This window comes from Drosophila sulfurigaster, unplaced genomic scaffold (assembly GCF_023558435.1).
Source record: "Drosophila sulfurigaster albostrigata strain 15112-1811.04 unplaced genomic scaffold, ASM2355843v2 ctg57_pilon, whole genome shotgun sequence".
Lineage (NCBI taxonomy): Eukaryota > Metazoa > Arthropoda > Insecta > Diptera > Drosophilidae > Drosophila > Drosophila sulfurigaster.
In genome coordinates, this window is record NW_026909721.1 from 3,180 (window position 1) to 15,843 (window position 12,664).

Genomic DNA, 12,664 nt, shown 5'->3' on the forward strand with positions numbered 1-12,664 from the left:
GGTTACGCCTATTCGATTGACAACGTGCTAGAATTAGAAAAATGGTTCAAGAATCTTGCAAACATTCTTCTTTCTCCATGTATTAATAAGATAGTTGATAACGCCAAAGCTTATTTTATAAATTACCGTAACGATACATTTTTTTTTAAATTTTAATGAACAATTTTTTGCCCAAACACCATTAAATGATAAAGTAACTGATATAACACTAAATTCAATAACTTTGGCAAGTCCGTTTCGTAAAAAATTTGAAACCATTTACATTGAAGTCATTAATAATTTAAATAAATTTAATACATCTTAAGCGAACAATATTTTTTACTGTCCGAAAATGTTAGAGTTCATTTTAAAAGAGTATATTGTATATGTTCCTTCTGGACTAATATTATTGGAATATTTATTGATTCATCTGGCAAAAGACCAAGCAATGGGCAAATTGAATAGTTTTTTAAAGTAGTTTAGCATAGTATTATTAAACCGAATAATAAGAAGTGGATAAAATTGGGCCGCTTTATTCGGAAAATGGAGGAATGCTCTGTTTCCGTCATGAAGCAGCTTCAACTTTCTCTCTCTTCCCACGACCAACTAACTAACGTAACTATCATTAGACCAAAAAATAATAAACTTAGAATTAACGAAAGTAAATATTAAAATGAAATGGCTGATAAGCGAAAGCTCTCTCGACATATTGAAAGATGGCAAAAGCCAGCTTTGAAGAAGCTTAAAGTGGGAATGTTTAAAAATGATTTTTCCACTTTGGAAAAATTCCATGACTCTAAAGGCAAAGATTGGATGGCAAAAATCCTCTGCTGAACCCTCCCCGAGGTTGCTGGCTGGGTATGATCTGTATTACCTCATTGTCAACAGGTAGCAGATCTCTACTATACGTCGATATTTCAGGAACTGCAGATCCTAGCTGAGGACTCTGTTCCTTATCTTTCGGGCATCTGTCTGAAGATAAGTAGCAGAATCCATGGTACGAGGTGTCTGGCGGTCAGACTGAAAACGCTATGGGGGCTCCCAAGAACAAAATTAGCCAAAAATGGCACAATTCAACCCGGGCTGGGATGTCAGCCCAAACGTCGGTGGAACGCGTGACTGCTACCACCGGCGGGCACGGGGGGGAGAGATCCTCTCTGCGTGTCGCCAGCGGTCACACCTCTGAGGCGGCGGGAGCAGGCCGTATCAGTTGTAACAACACTGCCACCAAAAATTCGAGGTTGGTGCGCGCGGGTGCTGTTGTCTTAACCGACACAGACCAAAAGAGCGCTGCGCCAACTTCTACGGTAGAGGGGGAACGTCTTCCTCTTCAGTCACCCCTGCCTATCGCCAGCACCTCCAAGGTTGCGCAGCGGGGCGGGGAGGATCCGAGGATCTGCTATACAAGCGCAATGGGAAGATGGCGTGGGGCTTAGGGAGCGTGTAGCTTCGCCTCAAAAAACGTCATCCCAACGACAATGACACACACACGCTGAGATCAGGGGAGGTTGAAGCAGATCTCGGTCTTGAGAGCGTGACCGACGCCACCCAGCACCTCAGCTTAACTGACAAGACGGAGGAGGTGGGGAAGGAACTGTCCATGCAGACGGGCCTCCCCGCGAGTTTGCTAACCTCTAATGAGTGTGCTGCAACTCAACCTCCATAAATCCAAAACGGCTTCGGTGGAGCTACTCCTTGCCCTGGAGGAAGTGTCCGCCTACGCGGCTTTGGTCCAAGAACCGTGGATAGCGTCGGGCAACACGGTGGCTGGGCTGAAGTCGCCTAACTATGATTTGTACGTCACGACATTGGTAAGTAGATCGAGAACCATCCTTGTAAAGAAGGGGCTAAAAGCTCATCTACTACCTAATTACAGCAATGACGATCTAACCGTGGTGGTGCTGGAGAGCCGTGAAGGATGTTTGCTGCTGGCATCCTGCTATACGGCCCACGACAAGCCGGCTCCACCTGACGAGCTGCGGAGGCTGGTGGACATGGTCTGCTCCTCCAATAAGCATATTATAATCGGAACGGACGCCAACGCCACCATAGCGTCTGGGGAAGTTCCGACATTAACGACAGGGGTGAGTCAGTTCTTGATTTTATCCTTAACCATAAGCTTAGACTAGCCAACAGAGGTGAGGTATCTACCTATGTAGGTCCCACCTCTAGTAATGTGCTGGACTTAACGATTGCGACTGAGTGTACCAATGTAGAAGAGTGGAGGGTCCTGGATAGACCCTCCTTCTCGGATCACAAGTACATTCAATTCACCATTCCTTTTAACAGGGTACCTGCGGCTCAGCCGTTCAGAAATCCCCGTAACACGAACTGGGCGAAATTCTCTAGCCTTGTTTCAAAGTCTCTTGGTCCACCAGGTAGCATCAACTCGGTACAGGACCTAGAAACTACTGTCAATGTCCTCTCAGCAGGACTACTTTCAGCGTTTCGCCAATCTTGTAGGCTCTCAAGACCGACGAGAAGATCGAAGCCACCCTGGTGGAACCCAGATCTCTCATCGCTACGTGGGGAGCTTACTAGCATGTTTCAACTTGCTAAGAAGGCGGACAACGAATACGTCTGGGACGAGTACAGGTCTCTCCTGAAGTCGTACGAGAAGATGATCCGATCATCCAAAAGGTCTTCATGGAGAACCTTTTGCTCGGACCTGGATAATATCAAAGACTCCTCCAGAGTGAGGAAGCTGCTGTCCAAGCAGGCTTCCAGTCCTAGTCAGCTCAAGTCGGGCGATGGAGCGTGGACGGAGAGTAGTGCTGAAACTCTTGAAGCACTGCTCTCAACTCATTCCAGGATGTATTGGAATAGAGACAGTGACTGGCAGCTCTTTCCTAGTCTCCCAGTTATGAGACCCCCTGCCGGTCTAATTACAGATAACAAAATAATTTGGGCTATCGACTCCTTTGCGAAGGTCAGGTCGCCCGGTCTCGATGGACTTTCGCCAGCAATGCTGCAAGCCAGCAAGCCCACGATTGTTCCGTGGCTATCGGGTATCTATTCGGCGTGCCTCGCATGGGGTCATATCCCTACTCTTTGGAGGACCTCGAAAGTCATTTTTCTGCCCAAGGCGGGCAAATGCAGTCATGTGGTTCCTAATGACTTCCGGCCTATCAGCCTAACCTCTTTCGTGCTAAAAACATTGGAAAAGCTACTTGATTTGCACATCAGAAGCAACTCAATGCATCTGTTGTCCCCAAATCAGCATAAGTACACAAAGGGCAAGTCCATTGAGACTGCTCTCCATGCTCTAGTAGCCTCCATCGAAAAAGCAGACCACTATAAAGAATATGCCTTGGGTGCATTTCTTGACATTTCAGGCGCCTTCAATAACGTCACCACTGACGCTATTATGAAGGGCCTTACCTCAGTTAACACGGCACCAGCGATCCACAGGTGGGTCAACCGCCTTCTTTGTGACAGGCTGGTGGTGGCTACGTGGGGCGATGCGGCCATTACAAAGGTAGTGCGAGGTGGCACTCCCCAAGGTGGGGTTCTCTCGCCTCTCCTTTGGAATTTGGTCGTAAGTAGCCTACTTCTAAAATTTACTAGACGGGCCTCCAAGTTAATTGCCTATGCTGACGACATAAGCATTTTGATAACTGGGAAATGCCCAACCACCCTTAGTTCCGTAATGGAACTTACTTTGCGGGAAGATAAAGCATGGGCCGAATCAGCCGGGCTTAGCATTAACGCGGACAAAACGGACCTTATCCTCTTCACGAAGAGGTATAAGGTACCTGCGTGGTCCCCTCCCAAATAGGCCGCACTATGCTAATGCCTATTTGGCATGTAATTGTAATTTGTGCTATTCTACTAAAATTCGATTTTCTCGAAAACGCATAGCACGATTTGAATAAAACAAATTGCAAAGCATTCGAATTTTTTATGTTTATATTATAGCAATGCGCGCCTTCTCAGACAAAGTCTAGGAGGGCGTATAATCGAAAAATGTAAATGTTATTTTGAATTTTCTCGGAAACTTTGATAATTTGCTATGTAGTATATATTGGGGAATGATACATATGTTAATTATCTATTTTTTAAAGTATTGAGCAATTATGTACATAGTCAAAATAAATCTGCAAAACAAAAATTCGACGCTAACTTTGTACTAGCTTCGCAGATGTTAAGCGTTGCCATGCCAAATTGAAATTTATTTGTAATTTTCGCAATAATCACAAAAATTGAATTTTCCCGAAAACGGCTTTACGAATTTGAATAAAAACAAAAAGCAAAATATTCGTCTATTTGATTCGAATAGAATGAAATAGCGCGACATGGCCTACAAGTTCTGCAAATATGAAGAAAAATTTGATGATAGCGTTAACATAACGTTTTGCCGCTAACAGTGGTCAAGTAAACTGCAAAATTACGATTTAAATAAGAATATAAAATTGCGTATATTTATTAATTATAACAAAGCAATATATATGTAAATAGAGTATTTAAATGTAATTTTAAATTATATTAATATTTGTTTCATTTAGTTATTTTCTGCAAGTATTTGAAGTCCCGCCAAAGTCCAAATGGTGTTATTTAACACTGACTGGTTCCACGCTGGTTCCAGTGATTTGATGCACCTGCGAAATGACCTTTTTGCGGGTTAGGAAAAGGTCAATTTTCTCAAAACAGCTAGTAGGATTTCAACCAAAATTGCTATATATCTTCCTTATAGTTGTATCTACGAAAGTATAATGTGCGCTATGGTCCACAAGAAGGTCGAAAAAAAGTTACGGTCATTTATCGGCAACATTGATTTTTTGTGCTCATTTTGTATGGGGCTGGAGCTGAGGTTATCGTACTTTTCCTGAAATATCTCATAAACGAATAAGGATAAATTTATGCATTTTGAGGGTATATTTATGAAACAATACTCTATAACTTGTCATAAGCCGATTTGGCCGAGAACTCGTCAAAGCCGAGATTGCTACCCCAATTTTTCATTTACGATTTTAGTGCATAAATACTGCATGAAATTTGACAAACATGGATTTAATAGAAAGATAATTTAATTTTCTATTGTTTTGTATTTTAACTTTTTTAATTTAAGTTTAAATATCAAGTAAAAGACGAAAATATAAAGTTTTTAGCCGATATTTTTTTATCGATATGTGACGCTAAAGTTGCGGAGCTATCTTGACGCACATACAAAGGAGACTATGTAGAAAAAAAATTTCAAAAGTCGCGTGCATTATGGTTAGGACGGTTATTTATCAGACAGCCCTCGTACAATATTACCTAGCCGAAACATATTGTATTACTATAAGAGGAAGAAACAATAAAAATTTCCACCAGCCCTCTGCCGGCTGACGGATGAGTCCTTGTCAACACCATACTAGAACCACTTGAGAATTGCAACAGACGAATAAGTAAAATTTACTATTTACGTTTTTAATTTATATAAAGAAACCTGGAATTATGCAATACAAATTTGTAGTTGGGGAACGAAATATTGCATTCTTTTAAGATGATCATGCCAATCAGAGAACTGCAACGAGTATGATTAAGTATGAGCGAAAACTCATACCCAAATTGCAATCAAATCAAATCAAACCATTAGTCGCAACGAGTTCGATTCAACTCAAGTACTTCCAGCGTCAGCTGATTTGATTTTACTCGAACCGATTTTCGCTCGGCAATCACAATCAAGTACAAGTATTGGCTGCTTCGGCTTGCATCAAACCCTTTGATGCGATTGTTGCTAACGATTCATTGGGTTGGACTGTTGCTAAGTCAGAATCCAAGGCATTTTTACTCGAGTATAATTGTGTTGATTTTATTCATCTGTCGTTTACTCGAGTGATTAGGTTATGATGCGTGTGATAGAAATGTTTGAAATGCACATCAAAAGTATGTGCTTTGTCTGCCTTTCTACACATGTGTGTTAAAAATTATTTTTGAATAAAACAAAGGAAAAGTAGTAATTATTATAATAATAATTGTCATTTTATATTATATTTAATACATTATACATTAATACATTCATCTAATTTATTTTCATTTTTAAAAATTGAATTTAAAAATATAATGCTGTCAACAGAGCCAGGTGCAAGTCTATTACGTTTTTCTGTTATAACATTACCAGCTAATGAAAAAGATCTCTCTGCTGCTGCACTACTAGCTGGTATGGAGTGTAAATTCATAGCAACCTTATATAATTTAGGAAATTTGCTTTTATTCATTTTCCACCAATCAATTAAATTGAAATTGTTATTCATTTCGACAATTTCTGTAGCATATCTATCAACTTCTTCGGTGGGTGTTTCTTCTGCCTTAAATGCTGATGTATTAATTAATTGTAAAAAGAAATAGGCATCGCTTGAGGTATCTATTGAGGGATCTAAAGATTCATTATTGTAATTGGAGGTTAGGCTGTCAAATGAAAATATGGAAGTTTCTGATGGGGTTGAGGGTGTGGAAGTACTATATTTTATTTGTTTATCAGAAATTAAGGATATGCAAAACTCTTTTACTACGTCCAAATCAGCTGTTTGCATTGCAATAGCAGGAGGGTACAAAAAAAATGCTACTTTATGCCACAAACAAAGGTTTTCCACCCATACCTTATCAATATTTTCTAAAATATTTTTTTTGAATTTAATGATTGCAGTTAAATCATTTGGTTTTGGACACAAATTTTGCTTGATTTTCAAAATTGACGGAATGACAAAGCATAATGATGGTGAGTTTGTCGTCTGAAGTTTCTTAAAATGATTTCAATGTGTTCGCAAACGTCTACTAATGACTTTACTACGCCTATGTTGATGTTAAATAAGCGTAGACTTTCGTCATGAAATGCCAAAACTCCATTGATATCTGCCCAATTGTCATTAATAGATTTCAGCATCCTATAATGCGATTTCCATCGCGTTGGGCATTGGTTTTTTAATGACGTTGGCAGATAGTGCTGCAAATTTGCCTTTTAAAGTATTTTGTTAATTTCTTGCAAGCCTCTATGGTCTCCGATAATTCGTTCGTAAGTGATAAAGATTTTTCCAAAACATTTGACAGCAAATGGCTGCTGCAGTTGCTGCGAATATTATTTTCCAAAGCTTTAATTATATTTGCACCCCTATCAGTGAAAAACTTAATTGGCTCTATATTCTCCACTCCAAACTCCAAAAAAATGCTGTTTAGCTTTTTTATAATATTGTCACTAGTTGACCTTTCGAAATTCATAGACTTCATGCCTATGACAATATTATTTATTGTGTGGTCCACCGTGTAGTGCAATGTAACACCTAAGAAATTGCGGTGGACATAATTGTCAGTCCACATGTCAATTGTGGCTGATGCTCCACCACTGCGTACAATTTCCGATATTTCTCCTCGCAGCTCTTTTTTCTTCTCCTCTGCTACTTTTTGCACATTCCTCGATATTGTTGTTGGATCAGGAATGACGTCCTCCAAATCAACATTTTCACCATATAGTGCGCCGAGTTTAACAAAAAACTGCACCATTTTCATAAATCCAGTACCTTTAATATATGTAAGTAATAATTGTAAAATAAAAAATTGTATTACTTATTTGAATATAAATCACCTTTAACAGCAGAAAATGGTCGGCAATCTTCAACAATCCTGTCAGAACAAACTTTGGTTGCTTCCGTTTTGGTTTCAGCAGACACTTGTTTTAGCACAATTTTTTTATTTATTTCCTTGCAGCATTTGTGCCTTTGCAAGTTCGACGTTTGTCCGTTTTTGTATTTTAACACAACCGAACAAGTACGGCAAAACACAAAGGCGGGCACAATTTGGTCAAGTTCATTTTTTATTTCTGATAGAATGTTCCACAGAGAGCTGCGTCCTTTACGTTGACCAGAAAGACTATAATCACCGCAATTAATTTTTTGTAACACAATTTTATTGTTCTCCTCCATTATTTATATTTTAATTAATTTGTGAAGCGTACGAAACACGTGCTACTCGGCAGAAAACAAAACAACTTTCTACAAATACATACATACATATGTGTACCCGAAGAGTGTACCCGAAGAGTGTACGAGTACATGAACACAATTTGACCGAACACCGGTTAGCAAATACATCAATCATGTTTGAGTATGATTGAGCTACGGGTATTGGTATCGTTCATACAAAAATCATGTATGGGCCGATTACTCGTGATTGAAACTTGTTCGTCGGCATTGAGTTGGAAACGAAAAGTTCAATACGTATACCCGAAGCAAACGCATTAAATCAAACAGAGTACTGAATCAGTACTCGAGTATGAGCAAAAATGTCATACTCGTTGCAGCTCTCTGATGCCAATAACATAAACAAGTTAGAAAGCTACAGTCGAGTGTGCTCGACTGTGAGATACCCGCTACCCATTTTGAATAAAAGCAAAATATTCCGGTATTATTTTCAAAATATACCGAAAATACTAAAGATATACCAAATTGCGTATTTGGTATATCGATATAGTACCACATTCAAAAAATACCATAGGGGCACAATATATCAGATTGTCGGCCAAAGCAACTAAGACCCCTAGGGACTAGGCGTTGTTGTCCATTCGAAAGTGTTTCTTTAATAACTTCCACAATCTGATCGCAACCAAATCGGGGATGACAATTACTATTGTTGTTATTGTATATACCGACTGGCAAAAATCCTCTACTGAACCCTCCCGAGGGTGGTGGCTGGGTAGGATCTGTATTACCTCATTGTCAACTGGTAGCAGATCTCTACTATACGTCGACGTTTCAGGTACTGCAGATCCTAGTTGAGGACTCTGTTCCTTATCTTTCGGGCATCTGTCTGGAGATAAGTAGCAGATTCCGTGGTACGAGGTGTCTGGCGGTCAGACTGAAAACGCTATGGGGGGCTCCCATGAATAAAGTTAGCCCAATTATGTCTCAGCATGGAGCACATAAATAAATCAACTCGAGCTGGGATGTCAGCTCAAACGTCGGTGGAAGGCGTGACTGCTACCACCGGCGGGCACGGATGGGAGACATCCTCTATGCGAGTCGCCAGCGGTCATACCTCTGATGCGGTGGGAGCAGGCCGAATCAGTTGCAACAATACGGTGGAGGGGGAACGGGTTCCTCTTCGGTCACCTCGGCCTATCGCCAGCACCTCCATGGTTGCGCAGCGGGGCACGGGGGGCTGAAGGAGAAGGCCAAAAATAAGGCGGCGACCCGCATTCACGCAAGACTCAGTGGCGTAGCAAACCTGACGTCAAGGATCAGGAGAGGCTTGCCTGGGCCAACACATGGATGCGTGAAAACCAAATTAGCCCCCTTCCAAAAGACATTAAAGTGCAGACCAGTTCTACCGGCCCTGCCAACAAGAAGGTGGAATACATGGCAAGCTAGCGCCAACGGTCCGCTGTGAGTCCCAAGCAAGGCGCCCCAGTAAGCAAGAGTCTGCGAGCACCTGGCTCCACTAATACGGACTCGAACAGAACGAGACAGAGAGCAACTGTTGCTGAAACTGCCAGGCGGCATCTCGCCGTTGCTCTCATGGACAGAGGGGACCCTAACGGAAAAATGTCTGCAGAGCGGTGGCGGTTGACCCATAGTAAGCTGGTCGACGCACTGTTTGTCAGGATGGAGAATGTCCCTGATAGTCCAAAGCCTACTTTCGAAGGCACTGGCTGGATGAATGATCCTGATCCTGACATGCAAGGACGACCCAACATTGCAGTGGCTGCAAGCGACCGTACCCAAACTGGACAGACTGTGGGAGGGGACAAAGCTGGACGTGGTGGACAGGAATAATATTCCGTCCATGCCGAAGGCGAAAGTCCTGTTCCCTATAGTTGTGCAGGGCGAGCGGGCGCTCGGGCAACACGGTTGCCTGGCTGAAGTCGCCTAACTACAATTTATACGTCCCGACATTGGTAAGTAGATCGAGAACTGCCATCATTGTGAAAAAGGGTCATCTACTACCTAATTACAGCAATAATTACCGTACCTGAATTTTGTACTGCAGTTGAGAACAAATAATGCCAAAATCAAAAAAAAAAAGCCAAGCAGCAGCGGCGTAATCAGCCGCAGATCCGGCTAGATGCGGGTTCTCCTGAAGACAACAGGAACGGGGATAGAACAGTGGAGACCAACAACAATGGAGGCAATGGGATGTTGTTGACTCAGGTAAATACATCGGTATCCTTATATAAGGGGTGCTCATTGAGCACTGTTCAACGCCTATACACTGAGTGCACTTTTGTTTTTGTAGATGCCCTGTGCTTATGGGTAGTGCGCCGCTACATACATGTGTATGTGCACGTTTTCTGGTGTCTGTCATAAGATGAATTTGAGCACCCCTGCCTTATATAGTATTTATATGTTTGTAAATATCTTATCTTTTGATTTTAATAAAGCTAGTATTTTGTATACATTTAATACTCACTTATATATATTTTTTTGTTGTTTCCTCTAATTACTTAGCTGGAGCAGAACGAAATTGACAAAATGACGGCTACATGGACAGAAATAATGAACCGGAAGAATGGTGAATTAAATGAAAGTAAAATGAAAGTGACCTAGCTTGAGCTGGAAAACATGCAGCTGAAAACAAATAATTAGGCCAAAGAAGTCAAGCTGGTACGAATAAAGCTTAATACATTCCGATGTTAATAAATTCATTCAATACTAATTTTAATCATGTCTTGAAGGTTGAGCTGAAGAACAACTATTATGCAAAAGTCAAGGAATGTATCATGATGGAACAAAAACTTGCCCAGACTGAGGCAATAGTGCAACATTATGAGGGGATTATAAAGGCATCGATAGAAAATCATAGACATGTACATATTATTAACAAAATTGTCAATAGTATCTATAATAATTAATTTTAGTCACAAATATCGATGGAGTGTGCCATTCAAAAAACCCCCCGACGACTTTAATCGCGAAGCTGCTAATAAGGTGTTAAGAGTAGGGTTGTTAATAATATATCAAAATATCAATATATCGATATTTTTTTTATAAAAATAAATATTTTGATCGTGATATTTTTTCCCCTGATATATCGAATATCCCGATTTTTTTTTTATATATTTTTGATATTTCATAATTGGTCACTTTGATTTGACTTAACTTCCGGTAAGTATGAGCGCGGCAAAAAAGTTATTTTTCTGAAATTATAAATCATTCTGCAACCTGCAACATTTGCAGTAGAATTGTGAAAACGAGCGGCAACTCGTCGAACTTGCTGTCTCACCTTAAAAACAGACATCGGGACGCATATCTAAAGTGTACAAAGGTAATTAAATCATAAAAAGTGTCATGTATGTATTTCGCCGATTCCCGTATTTCACAATTTCAGGGAAATACACACATGCGTGTGTCTGATGTTTTTCTGGGGAATTTGTGTATTCCGTGTAAGAGATTTAATAGGCGAAATAAAATCAGGATTTTATATGTTTTTATGCAGATGCATATGTTGATATACACAAAAAAATATAATTATATATTTATTATACATATATATAATTCTACTTTTATTACATTTTCAGAAATCGACAAAAGTTGACCAGCTCAACAAAAGCATTGAGAAAATGTCGTTAGAGAACGCGTTTAAGTTTTCGTCCACTGTTAACAGTAAGTATTGTTGTATCTTATACTTTTATTATTAATTGATTAAAAACAATTTTTTAACGTTTAAGGAAAACATGATGATATCACGGAGGCGATTGTGTTTATGATCTGCAAATACAATTTGCCTGTCCAGAGCGTGGAAAAAGAAGGATTTACCAATTTGATGAAAAATGTGTTCCGACTTACAAGATTCCAAGCCGGTTCAAGGTAAATGTTTTCGAATTGCATATAATTTGTATTTGATATTTATTTTACCGTTAACATCATTTTTACAGGTAACAAATCTGATCGAAGCAAAATACGACAGCTGTGTAGCTATGATGAAGACCATTCTTCAAGATGTTAAAGACTTTGCGTTCACCTGTGACGGAGTAACAATCACAAATTCAACTCGATCGTACCTAACAGTAGCTGCTCACTTCATCAAAGATAATTGCCTACAATCGGTTTGCTTGCAAGCAGTTAGAATGACACAGGTAAGCGTTTTTAAAAATATCTTAAGGGTTTGTACTTATGTTGTGGTTCGTCAAGTGTCTATGTGTTTGTGTTTTCTATATACAAAAAAGTGTCAGGGGAAAGAAAAATTAATTTAAATATTACTTTTCATTTAATGCAGTCACATACTAGCGAGTGTCTTACTGAAGAAGGTGTGTAACGAATTTGATATCGAGTGCTCGAAGTGGCGTAGTTTAACTACAGATAACGCAAACAACATGAAGGCGGCCTCAAATTTATTTTTGGGAAGTGGCAAACACATTTCATGTTTCGCACATACCATTCATTTGGTAGTCGACGACGTAGTAAAGGGCATATCATCTTTTTCACACGTTTTGGATATAGTGAAGAAAATTGTTACTCATTTCAAGCACAGTCCAGCTGCGATGGACATGTTGCGGAAACTACAGGCCGACGAAGGAACAGCTGAAGGTCACATTAAAACTCTCGTACAAAGTGTGGACACAAGGTGGAACTCCTGCCTGGACATGTTTATTTCGTTCTTAAGTATTTCGAATAAAGTAGCGATAGTCCTAATTAATAGATCAACAACTGTAAAAGGATTGCCCGAGATGCTAACGGCTTCAGAATTGCGAATTTGTCAAGATTTCTGTGATCTA

General features: G+C 40.1%; 1 long non-coding RNA gene across 1 annotated transcript; it reads left to right on the plus strand.

The window, feature by feature from the left end:
* The first annotated feature begins 9,955 nt into the window (after positions 1-9,955).
* LOC133849980 (uncharacterized) lies at positions 9,956-10,887 on the plus strand. The gene is made up of 4 exons (XR_009895546.1): positions 9,956-10,100; positions 10,398-10,553; positions 10,625-10,756; positions 10,808-10,887. It is a non-coding gene; the product is annotated as an uncharacterized LOC133849980 (long non-coding RNA).
* Positions 10,888-12,664: the final 1,777 nt, after the last annotated feature.